The sequence below is a fragment of the Sphaerodactylus townsendi genome, linkage group LG09 (assembly GCF_021028975.2).
Source record: "Sphaerodactylus townsendi isolate TG3544 linkage group LG09, MPM_Stown_v2.3, whole genome shotgun sequence".
Classification (NCBI taxonomy): domain Eukaryota; kingdom Metazoa; phylum Chordata; class Lepidosauria; order Squamata; family Sphaerodactylidae; genus Sphaerodactylus; species Sphaerodactylus townsendi.
This window is the reverse complement of record NC_059433.1, coordinates 47,380,980-47,388,794: the sequence shown is the minus strand read 5'-3', so window position 1 is coordinate 47,388,794 and position 7,815 is coordinate 47,380,980.

The following is a 7,815-nucleotide window of genomic DNA, read 5'->3' as shown; positions in this document are numbered from 1 at the left end:
GAAATATCTCTTGTTGACTTGCAGTGATGTGTGCATTACATATCTGAATGACAAAATGTTTTGGCCACTGCTTGCCAAAATAATAACCTTGACTGAAGGAGGTTCTTAGATAGCTTCAGAGTGTTGCTAGCGAAGTCATCAAAGTGTCAGTTTTTGAAGTCCAGATTTTGTATTAATGGTTTTTTTATTTCCTCACATACAGTGGCAACAGAGCCAAGGTAAGGGATGGTTTGGCCCAGCAATTTTAGCAAATGTGGAAAAGTATGATGTTTTCTATGAAATTAGCACTCAAATATACAGAGATTATCTGAAACTGTATCACCAAGAGAGAATGCCACATCAGCAAGTTGAAGCCAATCAGGGGCGTAACTAGGCAAACTTGAGCCCTGGGCAAAACCTGAGTTTGATGCCCCCCCCCCACGGGTGGCCCCCACCATGACCAAACAATAATTTTTTCCACCAGGTCGTTTCAAAGTCACCATCACATTATAGAACATCCCCCAACTCACAAATCTGAACATAGGAATTAGGTTTCAAAATGTTTTATTACTGCTATGAAAACATTTTATGGTGTTGTATCCAGTCCCCCCAATTGGGGGAAACAGCATCACTTTCAATGTTATTTAAACTGGGGGGGCCCCAGACTCTCCCTTTAAGGTGGATTTAAAAGGAGAATCTGGGCTCCCTGGTTTAAACAAGTGATGCTGGAATCCACCCACAAACAGCATCATTTTAAATGGTGTTTAAGCTGGGGACCTCAGATTCTCCCTTGAAATCCATGCCGAAGGGGGTAGATTTAACAACAACAACAACAACAACAACAACAACAACAACAACAACAACAACAACCACCTTTATTAGGCACTGAGAGAATAACAGGGCCCTCAGAACTAGGACAGGGCCCTCAGAACTAGGACAAAGAGGCTTAGAGACAGCTTCTACTCTAGAGCTGTGGCTATGCTAAACTCCGCTGCTTCATATTGATGTATTTGGGGCTATGTAGGGATGGGTGGAGGATGATGATGTATGAGTCTGAAATTGCATGAGTCTGAAATTGTATGAGTCTGAAATTGTGTGCATCGAGGAATGCTGCTGTAAATTTCGTTGTGCATGCACAATGACAATAAAATGCTTATGCTTATGCTTATAAAAGAAAGAAAGAAAACAAGCATTGGTGGGAAGGGAGTGAATTTAAAAAGAGAATCTGGGGAAATTTAGGGGGTGCCTGTTGTCAGGGGTGCAATTATTAAGATAGCAGCACCAAAATTTCAGAGTGTCTTCGTGAGACTCTCCTGATGATACCACCCAGGTTTGGTGCAGTTTGCTTTAGGGAGTCCAAAGTTATGGACTCTCAAAGGTGTAGCCCCCATCTCCTATTAGCTCCCATTGGAAACAATGGGGGATGGGGGCACTCCCTTTGGGAGTCCATAACTTTGGACTCCCTAAACCAAACCTCACCAAACCTGGGTGACATCATCAGGAGAGTCTCCCAAAAAATCCCTGAAATTTTGGTGCTGCTAGCCTAAAATCTGCACCCCCTGCAGGCCAAAAACGGAAAAACACTGAAAATACAAAATCCCTCACAAACCTGCAATTTTGTCGCCCACCACAAGGTGGCGCCCAGGGCAGCTGCCCACTTTGCCCAATGGGAGGTACGCCTCTGAAGCCAGTTGATAATTGCATCGGTATTGCCCTTTCCAGTTGCCCCCGTATTGTTGAGGTAATGCCCAGAGTGCATATAAGGTAAGAGGGGAAGGCAGAGGCAGACTCCACAACCGAGAGGAAAGGATCTCAGTTCCTGTCAGTGTGTGGTTGGGATATAATGTAAGGGTTTTAGAATGAGAAACACTAGTCATACAGTGAGGAGGAGTGAGGAGCTTTGTTGTCCCCCTTGGGTGGCTTTTGGGGGCCTTTTCCTATGGCCTTTTCCATTGTATAGCATATGGTCTACAGTGGGGTTTTTTTTTTTTTGCTACTTTAAGTTTACCCCATCTTGTGGGGAGGGGTGTTCCCAGGTTGGGAGGGGGGCTTAGAGAGCTGGCTATCTTGTGCAATGCCTCTAGACCTGGCTCTTCCCCCACCAGCACAAAAAGTTTTTCTGGCAATGCTCTGGCATGGATCTGTAGAATTTGCCTCACTGGTATTTGGCTACTGCACAGAAGCAGTGAGGCACTTATCTCCAAGATGCACTGGCACAGCGGCTAGTCGGCTCACTGAGCTCTTTTGGCACCCCCTCTCAGGATTACACTGTAAATGTAGAAACAGCTAATACTTTCTTGTATGCTCTTATTTATTCATGCTGATGTTTAGAGAGTGCTTCTACAGACATAAGCTATTACCCTTTCACCCTCCAAGTATCTAAGGAAAGTACAATCCTAATTTTCATCTCTATCCCGATTGGCTTCTATATCTAAAATAAACGCTTTGTGGGGATCAGGAACAGACAGGTGAACATGTTTGCTGCTTGTCATACTCTCCCCCGGCGGAGTGTCTTCTATGTTGAGGAATTTTCCCTGTGGGGTATGGGGGAGGAATGATCAGCCCAGGTGTCTTTGTTGGGGTTGCACTGTTGTTGCATCTGGCCTCCCTGTCCTCTGGTGTTCCAGGGGAGGGAATGGCATTGAAGGGTAATGGTTGTATCAGCATGTTGTTAGCTGTACCTGAGTGTGCCACTCAGAGGAACATCATTGGGTGCCATTGCCTAATTGGTGCATTTTACCAAAATTGCCACAAACTCCAATGCATTTGATCTTTAGTCTGTGCCTTGCAGGGGATGTATATTATTTCCCGCCTGTGGAATATCCAGGAGTCAGCCCACTATTATTCCAGTGGCCAGTTGCCTCCAGAAGAAGAGTTTGGATTTATATCCCCCCTTTCTCTCCTGCAGGAGACTCAAAGGGGCTTACAATCTTCTTGCCCTTCCCCCCTCACAACAAACACCCCGTGAGGTAGGTGGGGCTGAGAGAGCTCCGAGAAGCTGTGACTAGCCCAAGGTCACCCAGCTGGTGTGTGTGGGAGTGTACAGGCTAATCTGAATTCCCCAGATAAGTCTCCACAGCTCAGGCGGCAGAGCTGGGAATCAAACCCAGTTCCTCCAGATTAGATACACGAGCTCTTAACCTCCTACGCCACTGCTGCTCCTCCACCAAATTGTTCTTCGACAGCTTCAGAGTGTTGCTAGCAAAGTCATCAAAGCGTCAGCTGTTGAAGTCCAAATTTTGTATTTATGGTTTTTTTATTTCCTTATATGCAATGGAAACAGAGCTAAGGAAGGTGGGAAGAATGGTTTGGCCAATTCCAGCAAATGTGGAACAAGTATGAAGTTTTCTAGAGTTTTCAAGGCAAGAGTCTAGCAGAGCTCATTTGCCATGTGTGCCTCTATGTAGTGATGCTGTACAATGTTTATATAGTACAAATATAACAGACACTTTGCTATAGACTGTAAACCTGTAAAGAAAGTAAGGTTACCAATCCAGAATAAATATTATGTACTAACGTTATTGCAGCAATCAGTTTGGTGAAACTTTGTGGTGTGTTTAAACATTTTCTAATAAAGAAAAAGTGCAAAAGGTAGATGCAGTGTGTGCATTATGTATCTCAAGGGAATGTCACGAGAGGGGAATATCTTTCTGAAGTGTCTGACCCTGAAGCCCGAGACCAAGTTCTAGAGCCTGTGTACCTGTGTGAATTGATCCTCTAGAGACAGGCCCTGTGATAACAGATGTGGACTGACTTTGTATCCTTTCATCCCTGACTGAGAAGTAATGCCTCTAAACCCAGACACCATCATTTTGAATAAAGACTATTCCTGGCTGAGTGGCTGGAATATATTGAAAATTACAGAGACTACTTTCTTCCTCTATTTCAATCCTCTATGTATCAATTTCATCTATCAAGGTCCTATTTTTTGAGACTTGTCCCTAGAAAATCACAGTTGACATCTTTTTTCTTTGTTTTCTCCTTGTCAAAGCAGTGTTAGTGTGGGTTGCTACTATTGTTATTCTTCAATATTCAGCTCATTTCCCACTATCTCTAGAACAGAGGTGTCCAAACTACAGTCGAGGCCGGCACTTACCCATAGATCCGACACATAAAGAGATTATTAAAAGGGGGATGGGAAATCTGGGTAACCAGATCGGTTCCATGGCTGTGACACTATGCTAGGAAGTAAACATGAGTGACCCTAATATGATGTGGAGCCAGCACAATCTATGTCCCAGCACTACCTAAGTTTCCCAAAGGGATAGAGTCTGTTTTTATAGACAATGGTCCTGGTAAAATGGGGAAGTCCTTTCCCCTGCCCTTTCTCTGGCTACAAAATGTTTTTTGAGGGCCTTGGACCAAGAAGTCTGGACAAGAGCTGCTCTGGGAGGTAAACATGTGAGTGAGTGAGTGAGTGAGTGAGTGAGTGAGTGAGTGAGTGAGTGAGTGAGTGAGTAGATATGTCTGGTCTTCAACCCAAATGCATATAAATGAAAATGTAGGGTCATTACAGTAGTCTGAATTAAACAGGCTGCCATTTTTCATGTTGGTGAAGCTCATTTTGATCTGTTGGTTGCAGACTGTACGACAATTAGGTTTTTCTAGTGTTTGAGCTGAACAGAAGTAATTACAGAAGTAATTACAGAAAAAAAATTACAGAAAATTGGCAGAAGTAATTACAGAAAAAAGGCACGCTAGATGAAGTAGAGCTTCTACACTATGCAATGGGAAGCAGTTTGTGCCATAATTCTTGCTATAAAATAGGGGTTTTAAAGAGTGTTCCCCAGTGGTGGGATCCAAAAATTTTAGTAACAGGTTCCCATGGTGGTGGGATTCAAACAGTGGCGTAGCGCCAATAGGGTTGGGCGGGGCACGACGGGGGCATGACCGGGCATTCCGGGGGCGGGGCATTAATAATTTCTCTGTTACTGTAAAAAACTCTTACTGTAAAAAAAAAGGTCCTAATTTCCAGCTGGTATCTTTCTGTCCATAATTTAAACTCATTATAGCAAGTCCTATCGTCTACTGCCAACAGAAACAACTACTTCTCCTCTAATTGACTGCCTGTCAAATACTTAATACTTTCAAATACTCAATTTTGTTTCTAGAAATCAAAAGAAGGATACTTTCCTTAAACAAGGAACTTTACCATATTACTAAAACATGTTTTTAAAACAGCCCAACAGGGAGAATTATCCCGTTTTCTACCTTCGCTAACCAGCCACATAGGAAACAACAGGACTTTATGATTTTTGGACCTAATGGAATTTCTAATGGAAAAGCAGACCCAATTAGTAACCCCCTCTCGGCACACACAAATAATTAGTAACCCACTCTCAGGAACTGGTGAGAACCTGCTGGATCCCACCTCTGGTGTTCCTCTTGTCATCAGTGAAATGTTAGAAAGTCTGCTGTACCAACATTCACGCAAAGGTGGTGTGCGTCAAAGGAGGTGACTCAGGTAAATTTAGGAGTAAGTCCCATTTTATTCAGCCTTTTTGGACTTGTGGGTACTTTTCAAATGTTAAAAACAGGAATTTTGAACTATGCAGCTTAGTTCTTAAAGCAAATCCCCCTGCGATCTATCATAACTATACATAGGGTAGCAGCCTTCTGTTTCATAGTTGTAAACCTACACCATTTAGTAGAAACATGCCAGGACAACTTTATTTTCATTGGTATTTTTTCCTTCATAGGAATTGCTGATTGGGAACTTTATCACAAGTGTTTTAGAAGTTTAAAAAAGATTCTATCCTAAATTAAGAACTATTAAGACCCATTAACTTGGTTCTAGGAGATGAGTCAAAAATGATATATTCTCTGCACAGATATTCAGGATTTGCATATTTTCTGGAATTTTTAAATCATATCTCTTCTCTCAAAATTCTTTGATTCTAAAATATGAATCACCAGTATCTAATTCCCAGGACCATCATTAACACCTTTTAAAAAGATGGTGCAACCTTGGCCACTTTCCAGTACACTGGTGAAGTAGCTGTTTTTAATGATAAATTACATATTTTTGTTAGCAGCTCAGTTACATTGGTTGTTAGTTCCTTTAGAACTCTCCAATGGATACCATCTGGTCCTAGTTGATTGATTGCAATTTAATTTCTTTAGCTGCTCCATCACTTTTTTGATATTTATGTTTTTGTGAGCGCTCAGATTTCAGAACCGAGAAAGAATAAAACCTGCACATATAGCTAATCTCCTTTGGTGAATAGCACAAAATACTTTAATTTCACCTTGTGCTACTAATTCAATAATATTGAATACAGGAGTAACAAATGCAAAAATCAAAACCACTTCACTCTCTTTGTAACCATTTTTTTAAATTCTAAAAGTAAGATCCAGTTTTACTCTGGATTGAACTGGTAGCTATCATTTCACCTTTTATTAATGCTTTCTGTTTACTGAAGTTAATGGCATTTTTCATATGTCTTAACAGTAGATTTCCATAGAACACTGACAATTGACATACGGGCAAAAAATCTTAGTTGTGTACTAAATTGTATATGTGGAAAATACAAGACATATTTTAGAAGGAAAGAGGAATTCTCAAAACAAACTCTGGAGCTTGAGTTCCTGAAGGAGAAACAAACAAATGAGGGGATGGAAATGGAACAGGGTGACAAAGTACGATAATTGATTGCCTATTTCCTTCAGTCTATAAATTTATCTATTCACCAGCTCCAGCAACTCCACCTTTTGCTGCTGCTGTCTTGATTTACTGTGCTTTCTGCTTGCTTTAGACTGTCGGCTTCTCTGCAAAGTTCTATACATGCCAATAATACAATTTAAATCATGATACTTGGGCATTTTAACAAATCCTTGTTCAAATCAAAAAGTAACTGTTAGTCTGAAACAGCCTCAGGAGCTACCCCAGCCAGCCTGACCTTTCAACCTACAACCAGACCAGCCAAGTTTATAGTGTCTTGAGGTCAGGTCTCCTATTTCACATGACTTCAGGGGTTTTAAAACCATACTGTGTTAAAGAAAATCTCAGCAAATTTTGTGATAAGTAAACTTTGCACTCCTGCTGTCCATGGAGACATAGCAACATGATTCTAATGAATTGTGGTGGCACAACATACGCAGGCAAAATTCATAAAAGATAGGAAAAGAGATTAAAAGGAGGAGATAAATGGCTCGATATGTACTAACATAAAGTGAGAGCAGTGGGTTGCTTGCTTTTCCCCCAAATGGTTCGGACCTCAGGATTGCAACTTTGTCACAATGATTTGAAACCTCTCAAAGGGATTTATGCTTTGCAGCTGACATTTAAAATTGAGGATTTACTTGGTCTGGTAGTGAATATTTCTCAGTTCTCTGGAGGTCATATATATTGTACCATTTTTTTTCAGCTGATTAATCTGGCTGAAGTCATTGCTTGTAGTGCCATAATATGTATCAGTGAATACTTCTAAAACACTGTTCAAGAGAATCCTGACAAATAGACTTTAGGTACATTCAAAGGATTTTTTTCAGTTAATCAGTTCCTCTTAGTTTTTATCTGTTAGATCTACAAAAGAAAAAAGGTGAGTGACATATGACACTAGATAGATCATGCATCAGTAACAAGTGAAAGATATTATTTCAAGTCTTTTTGCTTCTTGTGTATTTGTACAATTGGAAGGAAATTTGGGAGGGGGAAGATTATTCAGGTCATGCTTAGATATTGTGTTAAGCCAATGAAAAAAATGTATTTGGTCCTCTCTTTTTTTGTGTGTATTTAAAACAAGGGACTACATTTTCATGTATGCCTGGTGATTTATTGGTAAACAGTTTGATATACCTATAGATAGGTAATTTCAACAATTGGTGAGATATTCA